General features: G+C 27.4%; 1 protein-coding gene across 1 annotated transcript in view; it reads right to left on the bottom strand.

Moving 5' to 3' along the window:
- LOC129966834 (protein sister of odd and bowel-like) overlaps positions 1 to 17,017 on the bottom strand; it is a 118,791-nt gene that overhangs the window by 46,473 nt on the left and 55,301 nt on the right. The window contains exon 2 of the mRNA XM_056081430.1: positions 13,065 to 13,113. The gene's annotated coding sequence lies outside the window, so the exon portion shown is untranslated. The remainder of the gene's footprint in view (positions 1 to 13,064; positions 13,114 to 17,017) is intronic.

Below are 17,017 nucleotides of genomic sequence, written 5' to 3'. Positions count from 1 at the left end.
AATGATGTCCGAAATTTCCTAAAAATACCTTCTTATCTTCCGCCGAGTTCCTTTTGCTCGTAACCATGACAACGAGTAGTGAGTTTCCGATAAAAGATTCGTCGGGTCCAAGTATAATTCTTGCTGCATTTTCGAAAATTTTCCTTTTTCCGAATAATTTTGAGTTTCCTTATGTGTAGTGTTGAGAAAGTAAATAAAGAAACAATGAAATAATTAGAAAAATAAATAAAAAAATATAAAGTACGTCATTTAAAAGTAATGATATCGACTTTAAGGTCTATTTTATCTTTCAAATATATTTCGGATTTTAAAAAATAATAAATAAATAAATTTTCTTTCAGCATATCTCAAAAGTCTATCAATTTTATTTGAATATAGTTAAAATATTTAGTAATTTACTAAATATTTTAATATAATAAACTAAATATAAATATTAATATAATAAACTATTTAATAATTTACATCATTTTTTAAATATCTAAAACTAACATTTTTGTTATTAAATGACACGAGCGTAATAAGATTATGAATAAAAATTGAAAAGAAATCGGAAATAAGCTGATAATTTAAAAAAATAATATATTAGCGGTTTTTGAAATCTTTACAAAAGCTAGAAATAACGCGAACTATAAATTCGTATAAATGTTTTTTTAAATTTATATGGCTACAGATACATTAATAAATGCAATTACAGAAATATACATATGAATATCTTATTTCATGATACACTTTTATTACCTCCGTTGAAAATTTCTGTAAAAGTATTTTTTCTGCATATGCTTAACCCTTTCGGTACAGCAAAACTGCAGGGGAAAAACTGCTTACGACTCAATTTTTAAGAGCTCGGGAGCAGAAACATCGCTACGTGAAAGGAAGAATAAATAAAGCTATCAATTTGCAATTTACATATATTCTCCTCTTTGTAGCAATTAAGAAGATCAGCAATTTTTTTCTATAGAATATTATTATATATTATTTAACTCTGTATATATATTATATATTTTTAACGGATTATATTTAACTCTGCCATGACGATGAACTCATTTTGGCAAATTTTTCAATCCTGAGACAAAGAATAGTATACAATACTTCGAATGGCGAAGACACAGTGATTACCGGTATTTGTTTCTTAAAACCAGAATTTTAAGGCAAAATTCTTACAATATTTCGAAAAAAAAATTATTCAAATTAGTTAGGATCTATGACGTGCAAAGAATCGTATTCTCCATCGCATCTGCATCGGACCTACTCATCAGATTTAGCTCCTTCGAACTTTAAACTATTCTCCCAGACTATTGGGGAAGCAACAATCCTGCAAAGTTACATAATGGCTTCCACAAAGTTTTGGAATTGGCAGAGAATTTCTAACGATGACTGATTCAAAGAAAATGACATTTAAACATAAGTACTAATATCTTTTATTTTTTTTACCTTAAAACTAATCTTGGAATCTTTTGATGTACTTACTTGGATATATAGATTTTATGCATGTTGTTTCCAAGCATTTGTAGGAAACTATTAACGAAAATATTTGATTAGACAGGATTTTTGATTGATAGCATTTTTGTATCCTTTTTCTTTTTGTTTGTCTTGCGCAGAAGTTTTAAATTTCTTCTTAAAAATGGACACTATTTTATTACTAGATCACATACTTTTTCATCTTTAGAATTTATCAACTGAACGTGGATTATCTATTAACACCTGTTAAATTTATTAAATTCGAATCAGCAGATGATGCATTATAATACAAAGAAATAACAAAATTGGAAAAGCTAATTAATCAAAAGTGTAAAGATTTTATCTATACTGTCCTAACTACCAGAAATATAAAGCAAAAGTCAACAACAAACGTATTTCCAGTCCTTTTTATTCTCAAAAATATTTTATATTTTTATTAAATTTTGTAATTATGTTGGAACAGGTTTGATTTCAAAAACAGCTTTCTACAAGAAAACTTTTGACATGAATAATCATTTTATATGTTTAAAAAGTTAATGGTATTGAAAAATTCTTATTGAATAAAAGCTTATAAGAGAATAAACAATATAATTTGATACGAAGAAAATTAAATAGTAATAAAAATTTAAATCTATTTAAATTATAAATGTTTTTGCAGAGCTGTTCAGTGTTTATATTATAACCACTTTAACAGTTTTGGCTAGCTAAGAAAGATCGCCAGCTTTAAACCAATTCCTTTATAATAGCCATGGATGGATCTTGATGATAACAAACGATATGATTGATCAGAAACTATTAATAATAATTCAGAATTTTAGACTTTTCTTCAAATGAGTAATGATGCTTTTACAAAGACAGCTGAATGATCAAATTTAAAAAGAAAATATTAGCCCAACGAAAAATTAATCTTTAGTTAACAGTTAATTCTCTTTAACAATCACCTAAGTCACCAGTAGATCTATCAATAATTTTGTCTCATTTTATTTTTAAATGGAAGCACAGTTATAAAACTAACAACAAATAATTTGTTACAAAAGTTAATTAAGACAAAAGGAAAAATGTAATGTATTAAAAAAGAAAAAATGTATTATAAAACGCAAATTGCCCAAACTTTCCAATCTGATTACTAGGAAGAATGTAAATTATTTTACTTTTTTTCACATTTATGATAAAGAAAATAAAAAGATTTTAAATTGCATATCTTACTCAGCTTGTTAAATAAAAAGTTGCAGTCAAAAAAATAAATAAACATAAAAAACAATTAATATTTGAGGCACATTTTACACAAAGAGATGATGGTTATATGTCATATTAAGTTATATGCTTTAAGCAAAAAAAGGAAAGTTGATAAGGATAGGTAGTTAATACTCAAAAGTCTGTTGGAACCAAGTTATTTGACCTAAAGATTGTCAGATTAAAATATATATATATATTCATCACTTGATTTAATACAATATGCAATTTTCTAAAAAAAATTATTGTTTAATTACTTTATTTTATCAATTATTTTTAATATAATGTCAAATCACCCGCTCGTTCTCCAATAGCGGACTGTTTCGATACACATTTTAATTTTACGAGAAATAAAGAAAATTACATTTTTTGGTCAAAACAAGTATTTTTATTTCATTTAACTATGCTAGAATATTATTTACAAAATTCATTTATAAAGTAGTTTTCTTCTTCCTACACTCAATTGTAGCTTTCGTGTGTCCTAGGAAGTGTCTAAACACTTCCTAGATTAGAATAATTTTTTTCTTTGTTTGAATTAAAAAATATGTTATTACAATAAACACAATCAATGCCTGATGTATTTTTATCGTTTTCATTGAAAGAAATGTCAACCAAAGATTCAGTCTTTTTTGATGGGGCATTGTTTTATTGATTCTTGTTATTTGTTGTTGTTGTTTTTTTTTCAGGTTTTCTTTTCTTTTCCTTTTCTTTTCTTTTCTTTTTTTTTTTTTTTTTTTTTTGAGTCATCACAAAACATTTTTTTCTCTTGAAAACATTTTTTACATACTCCTTTTTCTTTTCTTTTAACTGATATTCTAATTCGATTTTATATGGTGAAATGGCATTTTTTACCTTTCTTTCATCATTTATTTCTGTTTTAGGTAATTTGACAAATACTAAAGATTTAGTCAAATTTCATTTGGCAAAACTTGTAGTTCCGAACTTTTAAAGCAATATAGCTCATTTATAAATGAGCCAGCATTCTTGGTTTACCTGAGAAATTTAGGTTTAATTAGAGCTTTATACTTTATTGTATTTCCAAAGCTGAATTATCTTATATAGCTGGATCCTTTTGGGGACCGAGACTTGCTTCTAGGTTAGATTTTTATATGGAAACAGGCTCTCTTATGGAAAGATGGTTGCATCTAAAGAAACAGAGCAGGGGAGAAAACAAATAATGAGGAAAATTTTTTCTGTTGGGTGAATAAATTCCTGCTACTTTAATGTAAATAGTACCGATTTAGGTAATAGTGGCAACTTCCTATGTATGTGTATGTGCCTATTTATCTATATCTTGTATATGTGTATGCATCTATTACAAACAAGAGCGGTAAAAAAAACTTTTGACATTCTTGTTTATAATAGATGCTGAAAGAAACCATGAAAATCAAGTCCAGGGGTGGGATCTTATGAGGAAACATGGAGTCGAGCACAACAAAGTAATATCGCTTTTTTTTTGTTATACTAATCAGAACAAATCCTTTCATATTGGTGGCATACCCTTCTAAAACCAAGAGAACTGGTTTTGAAGGTTTAAAGGACTATATAAACTTTCGAAACCAATGCACAAAGATTTCTCCCTGCATTCGAAGAGTAATATTGAGCAAAGCAGCCGGCTGATGCATCACCAGTAAGAAATGCGTTTTCTTTCTTTCGACGGAAAATAAACATTGCTTGTATAAAATTGCTAGTTGCACACATACAAGTCTCAACATTAAATAAAGGACACATGCAGCTTACATCAACCTGTTTTTTCCTTTTGTAAAGTAAAGAGTTTTAATGACTTGTTAAAAAGATTCTGTAATTATTTCTATCTTATCGACATTATATAAATAGTTCAAGGTGAAAATTTGTGTTTTTCAAACAAAGTCTAAAAAAAATCAAAAAAATTCTTATTAGCTTGTTTGTCGAAACGCATTGCTTTTAATATTAAAATGTTTTCTGGGGATCGCAGAAAAACCTTGTTTCTATGCCATTTTAGAATCCTCCGGGAAAAAAATTGTACACCCAGTCTTTTCTAGCTATCTCAAATTCATCATTAAACTTCAGCTTCATTTTTGTTGCACAAATAAATACAAATTATATTATATTTGCTAAAGTTAAACCAAAAACCTTTTCTCTAATATCAATACATTATCTACTAAATATTTTTCTTGATCGGAAAAATAAGTTTCCGTGTTTCAATCCATATTTAATAGCCACTTGCTTTATTAGAAATCAGATTATTTGTCTTAAAATCTTTCATTCTATATTCTTTGTGTTTTTATCTGTGGAACATTCAAGCGTTTTGCAGCTTTGAAATACACCATCCTACCTGGCAACACTTCTTCTATAACGCTTTTCTGGCTTCATGATTATCAATTTGCTTTTTTCTGATAAGTTCTCGGTACATCGGATCTCTCAAAAATTATAATTTAGCTTTAAAACGGGGGGGGGATCGACTAGTAACCAATCCTGCCTTATTTTGCATATCCTATTTTATCCCGAGTGCTGAGTTTATTACAAGGTAAATTCTTATTGCTTGTTAAGGTATAAATATATGATAAACGTATTTTAACTACTAAATGGATAAAATAGGACTTTTATAGCTTTAATGACATTGTGTAAGGATGGTTTTTAAAGAAAGTTCATTAGAAAGGTGCTTCTTAAAACAAATTTACCTACATAAATACCATAAACTGAACAGCAAAAATAATGCCAATATGGTCTCCCCCTTCTTTTTGACTGGTGGAATGTAATTCAGCATCTATCAACACATCAATAGAACTAATGATACCTGAATCAAGGTGCTCAGTTTCTCCCTACTACCTCCTTACACCATTCTCTCCCATAATTCTGACGCCAAAATGATGAATATGAAAAATGACAAAATCGCATAGTTTCAATGTGTTGAAAAATGAAAATTACTAAAAACTTAAAGTGTAGTTTAAACTGTAGTGTAGTAACTTCATTTAGTTTAAATGTAGGTAATACAAATTTCTTTTTAATTGAAAAGTCATGGATAAAAAAATCTATTATTTATTGAATATGTATATTAATAATTTAAATGGGATTAAAATCTTATTTTCGAACAAAGGATAAAGGAATTTGGGAATCTCCGGCGGAAAATAATAGTTTTATCGTAGCCAAAGATGAACGATTTCGGAAGTATGAAACACTCATCATTCTCTCTATAGCAATGAAAAATATAATTGCAAATTATATAAAATGTATTTTTAAAAATGTGTCGAAATTATAGAAAATCATCAGAAAAGATATTTTGATACTCCAAAAAACAGTTTTTGGAGTGTGTATAAAATGATGTCAAAAATATTTTTATGTTACAGTATTTTCCAACGTTATTGCAGAAAAACACTAACATTTTATTCAGTTTTTAATTAGTTAAATTTAATCACCCGGGTTGCTTTTCCCCTTCTTTAAAAATATGTTTGAACTTAGTTTTATTTAATTACAAATTTTAAAAAAAACATGATGTTCAACAATTTTTCCGAAAATAGTATGACAAAAAAATAATTGTTACATCTTTTAAAATTTAAAAAAGTTTTCATTAATCGTTATTTAATTAGCAATTTTTATTTAATTTTAATAACTGTTTAAGTGTTAGAGAATTTTTAATCGTTTTCATTGTTGCTGAAAAACGTTTTACCCGATTTTTTTCCATTACTGGTTTTTAAAAAGTTTGAAGATTTAATATATCTTTTGGATTGACGTGACTTATAATAAAAGTTTGTTTTTTTCATTTTTGTGGTATAGTTAATATTTAACTTCAAAAGATATTTTTTTAAATATTTATATTCCAATTTCTTGTTACCATTTATAAACACTGCTGTCTTTTCCTAAAATATAAGTGTATGTATAAAAATGTACAACCATTCTTTTAACTTGAATTTCTTGTTTTGTTGAAGCAGTGGACAAAATTCCTCCAAGATATTATATGAATTATGAAACATATTCAATAATAGGATTAAATTTTTAATTCGAAACAAAAAAAAGTAAAATAATGCAATAATTTTTCTGCTGAATCAAAAGGTGTATGGAAAATAACAGAAGTATAGTGAATGAAATCATACAGTGTTGAAGTTTTGCGTGTTCTATCGAATATGATTTAGTAATAATGAAAAGTTCAGTGTACTATAATTAAAAAAAATTCAATCTACGAAACGGAAACATATTTTTTATCTATCCATGTATATTACAGAAATAAGCTATAATGCTTAAAAAATCCTCATTGAGACTAAGAATCATTGAATGTTAGAAAATGAGATAAAATATAAAAAATAAAGTAAGGAAAAATATTTTTTAAAAAAGATACATAATAAAGGCACCAATATTGTTGCGATGCTCTAAAATTAGTTTTTTGTAAATGTGTAGGATTATTATGAAGAAAATTATAAGAATTGCAGATGAATTGTGTTATAGAATTATTTCTTAAAATGTTAAAGCTTATATCAAAAAATTATGCTTGTAGCAGTAAATTTGGATATTTATTTTATTTTGAATAAGCTTTTCTGCGATATTTATTTGAATCTTTTAAGAAATTCTTTTTCAAGTTGAATTTTGATACAAAAAAAAAACACATCAGCATCAAAAGCTTTTAATATTCCAGAAATAGCACAAATTGAAAGTTGAAATAAAAATTTATTTTTCAACAGTAAAATTCTGATAGAAATGAAGTATTTTTAATTTCTGCTGTAATAGGAATAATAATAGAGCCATAAAATTCTTTTGAAAGTGAGAAGTGAAGTGCACCAATGTAAAACGTACTTTATGTTTTCCAACTTAATATATAATTTAAATTAAGATAAATTTTTATGAAAATCAGCCCAGAGTAGCGGACTTGATGGAACAAAATGAAACAAAAAAGACGATTTTATTCATAAAAATAGATAAAGAAAATGAATATCCATACTTCTAAACTTGAAACTCTATTTAAAGAAAAAGGAACAAAGTTTAAAATCATATAAAAAGAATTATTAATTAAAACTAATAAATATGGAAAGAGTAACTATATATTTTATAGTTTAATATATCTGAAGTTCCAATGACTTCTAAAGGAAAATACAAAACATTATTCGTAAGTTTTATTTATTTAAAAACAATATCTTATTGCCACGGAAAACAGATTGACAAGACATTATTTTGAGAAGACAATACAAATGAGGGAAAAATAATCCTTGACAAGTAAATTGCTAGTGTAATTATCGGACCTCCACTTTGTCGCCGTACAGTTGTTTTACAGTGGGCAGGGTGCGAGCGACAAGTTGGTTGTAGAAGCCTTAGGTAACATGTGACCTCACCTGCTGAAGCAGTATTTCCACCTCACCTGCCCAGAACTTCCTGTCTGCCCTCTAAATCCACCCAGCTCATTGGAAAATGTTTTTTGCAAAAACGGACTGATTACTGTTGAATTTTAATGTTCTTTGTTTCACTCAGTTTAACTCATCATATGTGAGCAAGAAAGTCAAAAAATAGACAATAAGCAGAGAAAACAGTAGATTTTTAAATGTTAAAAATTTGAACGAATAGAGCTTAATATTTGAAACAACGCAAACCTAATTCTGAAGTGACAGTCTTGTTTATTGTTTAAATTTTATTAATCTTGAAAATATCTGTCTGAATACAAAATTTTTCGTTCTGGTGTAGTAATTGTCTGCCTTCTTACGATTTTTCCTATGAGAATTAGTGATAAATCAATCCATTGATAACAAAAACATTCCAACGGATGTATTTTCAAACATCCCCATTAGATATTTGTTTGTTTAATGTAAGTTCTAAATAATCTCCTCCAAAACTCCTCATCTCATCAAAACTCTCATCATTAGCTGTACTTCTTTGATTTTATGTCTTTTAATTGTCGGATCAAAAAATAAAACTGCATAATTAATTCTTTTTTTTATTTGCATGTCAGATCTTTTGAAAAGACATTTTTCTACAAGGGGAAAAGATATGCATTTATGATTCTTTAAAAAATCAACTGATGTGCGAATTAAAAAAAATACATTGTGCTATTGCATGAGTTTTTAGCTGTTAAAGCACTAATCATTTATATATTTATATAGAATTAATTTGTATATATGGGATGGGAAACATAGTTTCGTAGAAATCGCTTGTTTTCACGGTGTTTATTCAAGGAAAAGATTTATTTTCAAATACATTTTGTCTCAGTATGCTTTAAACTGTTATATAGCTCATTTTCTTTTCTTGTTAGATTGCATTATCAGTAATATGTAAGAAATAATTCTCTAACCTGTTTTCCTTCATTTTTAATTTTTCTTTTAACGAAATTAACAGAAAAATTTACCATAATATTAAAGCTTTTATTATTGCATCGCTATATTACCGTTGTATTATGTATATGTCACTCTCATCTGTAATTATTTAAGCAATGTTTAACCCTTATCGTGGCAAGATTGCTTTTTTGAAGAAAAGCAAATAACAAAAATGTATATAGGTATGTATATATAAAAATGTGTAAGAACAAACATTTAGGCATGTGTATTTTATAATAAACATACATATTTAGGGGTACAAACATAAAAATAAAATAAAACTTTAATAATAAATAGTATATTTTTATAAAGCTGTATGTATGGTATACTATATAAAATGAGCCCAAGGGTTAAACGAAAATCAAACATGATTTTTCTTAATTTAAATGAAGGTATAGATGATTATATTATTAATATATAGTTATATATTAATATACGATTACGCATCGTCTTTGACTACCAGCTAATTCATCGGGAATATTTGTTGTGTTAAATTTTAATTAAATTTCGAATCTATAAATTACGGACAGTGATTTTCCCGACAAAATATTATTGGGCATCAAATTATGATATACTTTAAAAAAGAATTAGTATTGTAATAGTTTATAAATATTTTCTTCATTATGAATATGAACCTTCTTACTGTAATCAAGTTCCAATGAAAACATATATTGTATTTTGAAATGGATATTTTTTTGCAGTAACAGTTTTAGAAGTTACTGCTGTAAAAATGACAAAATTTAGATTAATTTTTATTTGATTAAAATTTTAGCTAAAATTCCATAAAAATCATTCCGATCCTACCCTTTAGAATATATATGGGCCAAATGTAGTAGCTCAAGTTAAACGGTCTGGCCATAGAATGCCAACACTCATGTAAGCACAGTTTCCACTTTACATTAAAAGTGGAAGGAGAGATTAACATCAACAAGAAATCCAGCCAGCCGTTAATTTTTCCCTTCTAAAATAAGTGTCAAACCTTTTACTTTAATATTTTTATTTCTCTTCTAATCATATATGAATCATTCACAAGCCAAATCAATTAACTCCTTTTTATATTTTTATTATTTTTTATTTTAACGTTAAAGCACTTGGTATACTAATATTTTATATTTGTAATACATTTCCCCAATAATAAGGACCAAAAGTGCATAATCAAAAATTGTATTGCCACTCGAAAAAATATTATTTATTTCAGAAGTCAATTCACTTAACTTCATACTTTTATATAAATCCCCCGATGCACACAACAGCATGCACAGCGTTCCACTCTGTGCGAATGTTTGCTGACAACATACGCTCTACCTTGTGGATGCACAAAATTATTATTAGGTATTATTAGGTTATATATATAGGTGTGTTGAAATATATTAAAATCTATTAAACATGATTATTTTTAACATTTAAGATCAAATCGATATGATTTTGTCTTCAATCACAATTGACAAAGAAGACATTATGTATGATGTTGCATAATCAGTCTAAGGAAACTGCCACTAATAATAATCATTGTAAAATCTTTAATAAGGAATATACGGTTATGAAATTTCTCATCAGTAAACCAAGGGGAGGAGTCTCTCCGAATCTTTCTCGGATATTCAGTAACAAATTTATTCAATGACAAAATCCCCTCACCCATACCATAAAATTGTGAATACTAGACAAGGCTGTGAACGCCACGAGTGCTCAGATTTTTATTTTTAGAATTGGCCAACGATCATTTTGTTTTTCTTTGTACCGCAATTATATCGGTTTTAAGTCACTTAAAACCAGAATTTGACTATAATTTTAATAGCAAGATCACATACCAAATTTCATTTATTTACGTCATTAAGCTTTTGAATAATCTTGTCTACCTGCAAGTGAAAAAATATACCGACAAAAGATTCATTCTTTGACAGCTTTGGTGCAAAATCTGTTAAGGATTTAAAATTTAAATGCTTAAACTGTATACTAAACGACATTTTCTCGACAGGTTAAAACTAAAATTTGATGCAGAGCTGCCATTGTAGCACACCAAATTTCTTAAATTTAAGATATTGAGTTATTGAATTATTACATGTGGCAGTATAGTCTGACAATTGCTTAAACTCTTGACGGATGTAATTTAAAATTTGATATAAATCTTCAATTTATATAGTAAGCGTGTGTGCAAATTATCATTTATCTATGACACTGGGTTTTACAGCTGCAATTTTCATCGCATTATTTCATCGTATGTGAAAGTACAGATCTACAAATGATTAACCGTTTGTCCCGTTTGTTTCAAAATTCTAACTACATATCAAATTTCATGCATCGAGCTGAAAACGTGTTTTAGTTGTGTTCTTATACAAACAGACAAAGCGACAGACATAATTTTAAAAATAAAATTTTCGGGCTCAAGGAGGTCCGAAAGGAGTTCTCGAACTCAAAAATTTTGAAGATTAGAATACTCCGTATATTAGAAATTAAAAATTCATTTAAGACTGAATTTGATATAATTACTTTTTTCACTTGCCAAAACCTTTAATTCCCTCAACCACGCGAAGACTGAAAAAGAGAAACTTAACAAATAATTTTTTTAATTAATTAAAAAAATTTTTTGGTTTATATTCGGTATTCGAAGTTTAAACTTTTAGAAACTATATAGAGGAACCCATTTCCCTTTTAATGATAGGCTTACGATTATCCTTAAATTAAAAAAAGAAATTGTAAGTTAATTAATTATGTAAGTGCAGCAAATTAACACTAAACTAAATGTTCAAAGTATATTATATTTTGGAAAAGAAAAATGAATTCAAATACATTGCATCAGAAAAACCTTTAATTTCTTTTAATTACAGTGCGCTAAATCTGTACATATTTTAGCGTAATCTATTAAGCTAATGGATATAAAGTTATTTGCAATTAGGTATTTCTGATACGTGCTTAAGATACTAAAAATTCCGAGGGAAAATGCTGACATTATATTTGAGTATGGCATGAAAAAATAAGAAAGAAAAGCTCATTACAGCTCATCGCATTATAAGTTGTATCCAGAATATATTAAGAAATTGAATATTATATTTTGTTTACAAAATTTACCATTTCAAATTTACTTTCTCCTTGAACAATAATATGAAAAGAGTCCAACAAGAATATGGAAAAAAATAATATTATTAAATAACGAGTAACAAAAAAATAATATAATATTTTATAGCAAGAGAAATAAATTGAAAAGTACTTTTGCACCATAAAATAGATATTTCTCAAAGAGAAAAAACGTTGAATATATACTTAGAGACAGAAATTGAAATAATTAATTTTCACTTATAAAATTATCTCCGAATAAAAGAATACGTTAAAAAGCTCTTATAAGTTGGGAAATAATTCCAATCCAAATTATGAATTAGTAGTTACAGATATTTTGCACTTTAAAAATAAAATTATTTTGTTTCGCTTGAAAATTGTGTCCTGAATATATTAATATTATGTAGGACACAATTTTGCATTAAATATTAGGTTTTCAAACAATAATAAGGTTACTGACTACTAATGAATATTTTTTGTTTAGTAAGTATTATTCAAAATCGCATGCAGTTACATTAACTACTTTAGAATTTTACTAGAACTTTTTACTACCATAATTCTAAATTTATAGTCTAAACATTCATTCATATGATCATCTAAAAAATGAAAAAACAATTACTATTGCAGGGACAATTTTATTTCTTTCAGGCAAGTTCAAATTAAATAATAATAATAATAAATTTAAATAGATTGAAAGAAAATTTGCGTCCCTTACGCTGAGATTATGGAAGGCTAGTATCCTATTCAGCAACTAAACTGGTTTATGCAAAGCATATACAATGCATTTTGCCTCTATTATTAATCTTATAAATACGAATATGCACTTCCCTTTTTTTTTTTTGCTTAGGAGTAGATACTGATAGAAAAACAATTCTTTGCTATTAAGCACGGCAAACTGTACAGAGAGGAAAAAAATACATACATTGAAATATCTATGTCTAGCTACATAATCATGATGCTTGTTGTGCCAAAATATAAAATAATGCTATGGCCTCTGACTGATTTTATTTAGTTTTAAATTAGTAGATATAAAGCATCGAAAGCATTGCTTACCTGAAAACTACATTTGTTTCTTTTAAGCGCAATCCAATTAGCCTCCGACCTGTGAAAAAAAAAAGAATATACCACAATTAATTCTTATAATCAGTTACAAATACTGATAACGCCACAATTAACTCTTACATTCAATTATAAATAAAAAGTTTTGCTATAATAAAATAGTTTAAGTAATTCGGTTATTATGGGTTTCCTTTAAAATTAAAAAATGGTTAATATATTCAATTAAAATATTTATGTCTTTAATTTTTTATAAGGTGATTTGTCTAGTACAAAAAACGCTTAAGAAGTGAACTGAGTATTAAAATAATTTTAGAAAGAATTTTACAAGCTGTTCTGAAATTTACACAGTTTTTGTCAAATTCATTTAAAGTAAATGCTATTTATGCTTTCAATAATAAATTTTAGACCATAAATACTATTCCATGATATTTATTAAAAGAACAGTAACACACTAGAGTACAATCTTTAACAAACTCGATATTCTTTCTGTTTTGCTAACTTAAAACTTATAACAAATTTGATATAAATATTCATTTAAAAAACTGCATTTGATAAAAACAAATTACTTTTACATTCAGTTAACAATTTAATGGCATCTGAAAACGTCTATGTTTAATTGATTCATGTCCACTATTATAATATGTTATTTATAAATTCCAGGGTAATAATTGGTAACCTTCAGCAACTAGACAAAAAAATTATTATTTCCGAATTATTTTTTTTAAATCAAAACTTACATAAATAAGCACCAGAAAGAGTCTGGATAGAAGTCGATGCTATATATTTCAGACAAGAAAACGGCAGCTCATTAGGAAAAAAAGAAAGGATTGTTATATCTTGTTTGCGACCTGCTTTTGACTGCAATAAAATCTACTGAGAAAGAAAATAAAACTTCAAGCTATACCTCTTCCCACCTGCCGGTAGAGCAAACTAAAGGGAATGTGATAGACTTATTTAACGTTTAAAAATGACACTTGCAATTTTTTTTATTTTTATATGCTATTTTCGGATTAGGAATGTACCATCGCCCTTACGAAATCAGATGTATTTCATATGCCAAGGAAACATTTTAATTAAAACTTTTAATAAATGTAAGACAGTAAAAACATTTCACATTGCGCCAAAATTTATGCTCGGAAAGATCTAGGAAAAGCCCCAATATTCATGCCTTTTTTCTTTAAAAAGAATAAGAGAGAAAGAACGAAAGAAAAGAAATCCTAGCTAATGGAGTTTACCAGACTTCTTCTATATTTATGTGCAAATCCTATTCCGTCAAAATTAAAAGAAAATATAGAAATGTATGTAGAAGATGTAAATGCTGGCATTCCACATGAATGTACAGAAGGTATTATACAGTTGGCATTCATATTTTAATAATGTCAGAAACTACTTTCATCAGTCATCTCACACTTTATTCAATAAATGTTTTCTGTTTATACTTTTAAATTCGAAATACCGATAAAATATAACAAAAGTGTGAATTCCATAGAAAATGTATTGGTGAACATTTGTTTATTAAAATTAATAGAAAGTTTAATAAAAGTGTGGAATTATGTAATATATTTATAAATACATTATATAATAATTAATTATTATATAATGTAATTATATAATAATTAATATATTATATAATAATCATCATATAAGAGGTGGAAACACTCTTTCTTTCAAATATTTGATATTCCGAGCAATATTACGTCTTTTTTCAGGTTTAATACTTGGAAGAGATGTTAGCAATGATTAAGTTCTAATTTCTGAGAAATTTATAGAATTAAAAGTCTTTTTAACTTGAATCTCGAATCCTATACATTTGAATAATCAATATTTTTTCATTAAAAACCAAATCGGAAAAAATATTAACGATTCGTTTAAAAAAATTCACTTTTTTATTGTTAGTATCTAAGGTGCGTGCGTAATAATACAACTAGAAATCTATTGCTATTTTATAGATTTCAAGTTCAGTATTAAATGAAAAAGATTAAAATTATCTGTAGATCGTCGCAAAGCTGATACAACTGATATTTACTATATAGCAAATAGCAATATAACACAATTGTGGATATAAATCTTGAAAAATTTATGCAATATAAATTTTGAAAAATGCAGTATCAAAATATTTTGTAAATGCAATAATGAGTTTCTGTAGTGTTTAATAAAAACTTTTATATCGATTTTATACTTTGGTGTTGATTTGTCATTACATAAAATGAATTAACTTAAAAATTCCCTTAGTTGACATATTAAGTTCCTTCAGTAGGCTTTCAAATAGGTAGATATTCTTACATCTGTAAAGGATTCAGAAATGATTATGTTACCTGGCTAATGGGATACCGATGATGGATCATACCTCCTCTTGAGAGATCATTACATACGCCGTTCATAATAGAGACTGTTATGCCTAGGTCGCAAAATTCTAAATTAGTGTCTGCGGCAGCTGGATCATTCAATAACTCCATATGATACGGCAAAGTGAGGAGGGGGGGGGAAATGATTTATTTTTTGGCTACATTAAAATCAAGCCGTGTAAGTCGCTTCAATGATGAGGGGCGGAAGTTGTCCGATAAATAAGCAGATTTTGACTATTCTGGAGGTATAATAACAACAGTGATGTGAGTGTGTTGGTCACAGTTTCGATGACAAAACATCAGTGTCATAAAATATATCGAAAGAACTCGATATCATCATCGAATGATATCGAAAGAAATCAGTGTCATAGGAATCAATCACATTGAATCACATCAACGCTATTAACGAAACCATCCTGTCAATCAGAACCTATGACTATCAGATTTTATGCTTATGATTATGCAATTATTAGAGATGATTTAATAATATTAATAATATCTTAAATAATATCAAAAGTATTTTTTTCAGGCCAAATAAATTCTTAATAGCAGGAAATGGAAACCCAGCTGTGTAATAAACTGCATATTGGAAAAGTTAAGCAATTGATTCTGTTAGCGATTGAATATGTGATAAACCTTAAGATATTTTATTTTTGAAATAGAAATCTCATTCAGAAGGAAACGATTCTATTTTAAATAAGACTTATTGCATTTTACAATAGTAAATTCCAAATAAAAAAATTAGCATAGTTTTTTTATGCTTTCTTGATTTAATTGCATATTCCCTATTTCCTTTCTTTGCTTTACAAAAATTTTCAAATTAGATAGATTTTTAAGTATTTAAAAGAAATTTAATTAGAAAATTTTAAAAAAATCGAAGCATGTAATATGTATAATAGGAGCTTCCAATCAGGAACCAAGTAAATAATTTTTTTAAAAGCTATGAATCTAACTCTGCACAGAAAAACGTGAAATAGTCACCTGCTATTATGCCTTTCATTAATTTCATTCTTTCTTTTAAATAAATCCATCTCTGATTAAAATAAAAAAAGAGTCGATTCTGAGTAATTTTAGCATTTTCGAATGAAGAATAACACTCTGTTTATGAGATGGTTAGCTCATATTCACTTAATAAGCATCTGGGAACAGAACCCTTGAATTACTCTCTGTTACCCGTAACCCCCGATCAGCGTGTGGTGCGGTGATAGAGAATTCCCTATGAATGCTTAATAAGGGCACCCCTGCACAAACGAGGCCCCTTTCCTCCAGTGGCTTTGCACGCGAACAGTTGCTATAGTAACTAGGAGATATGCAGTAATCTACCTGACTGCATATTGACTGAGTCGGTCGAGCACTTTTATATTTGCACTGCTTAAATTTCGATACCGTGAGCAGAATGTCACGTTTCTATTTCGGAAGTTAATGAGATCAACAAGGCAACGATAAATGATCGTGAGGAATATGAGGCTGCTTAGTATACAACGATGGATCGCTAATACTTAGTATAATTAGAGTTTTATCAATTCGAACTGTTGCATATTGTCGTCACATTTATAGCATTTCATTTGCTGATACTAAATGAGGCCTTTCCATTTGATTTCT

This window comes from Argiope bruennichi, chromosome 1, assembly GCF_947563725.1.
Source record: "Argiope bruennichi chromosome 1, qqArgBrue1.1, whole genome shotgun sequence".
Classification (NCBI taxonomy): domain Eukaryota; kingdom Metazoa; phylum Arthropoda; class Arachnida; order Araneae; family Araneidae; genus Argiope; species Argiope bruennichi.
This window is presented reverse-complemented; position numbering and strand designations above follow the sequence as displayed.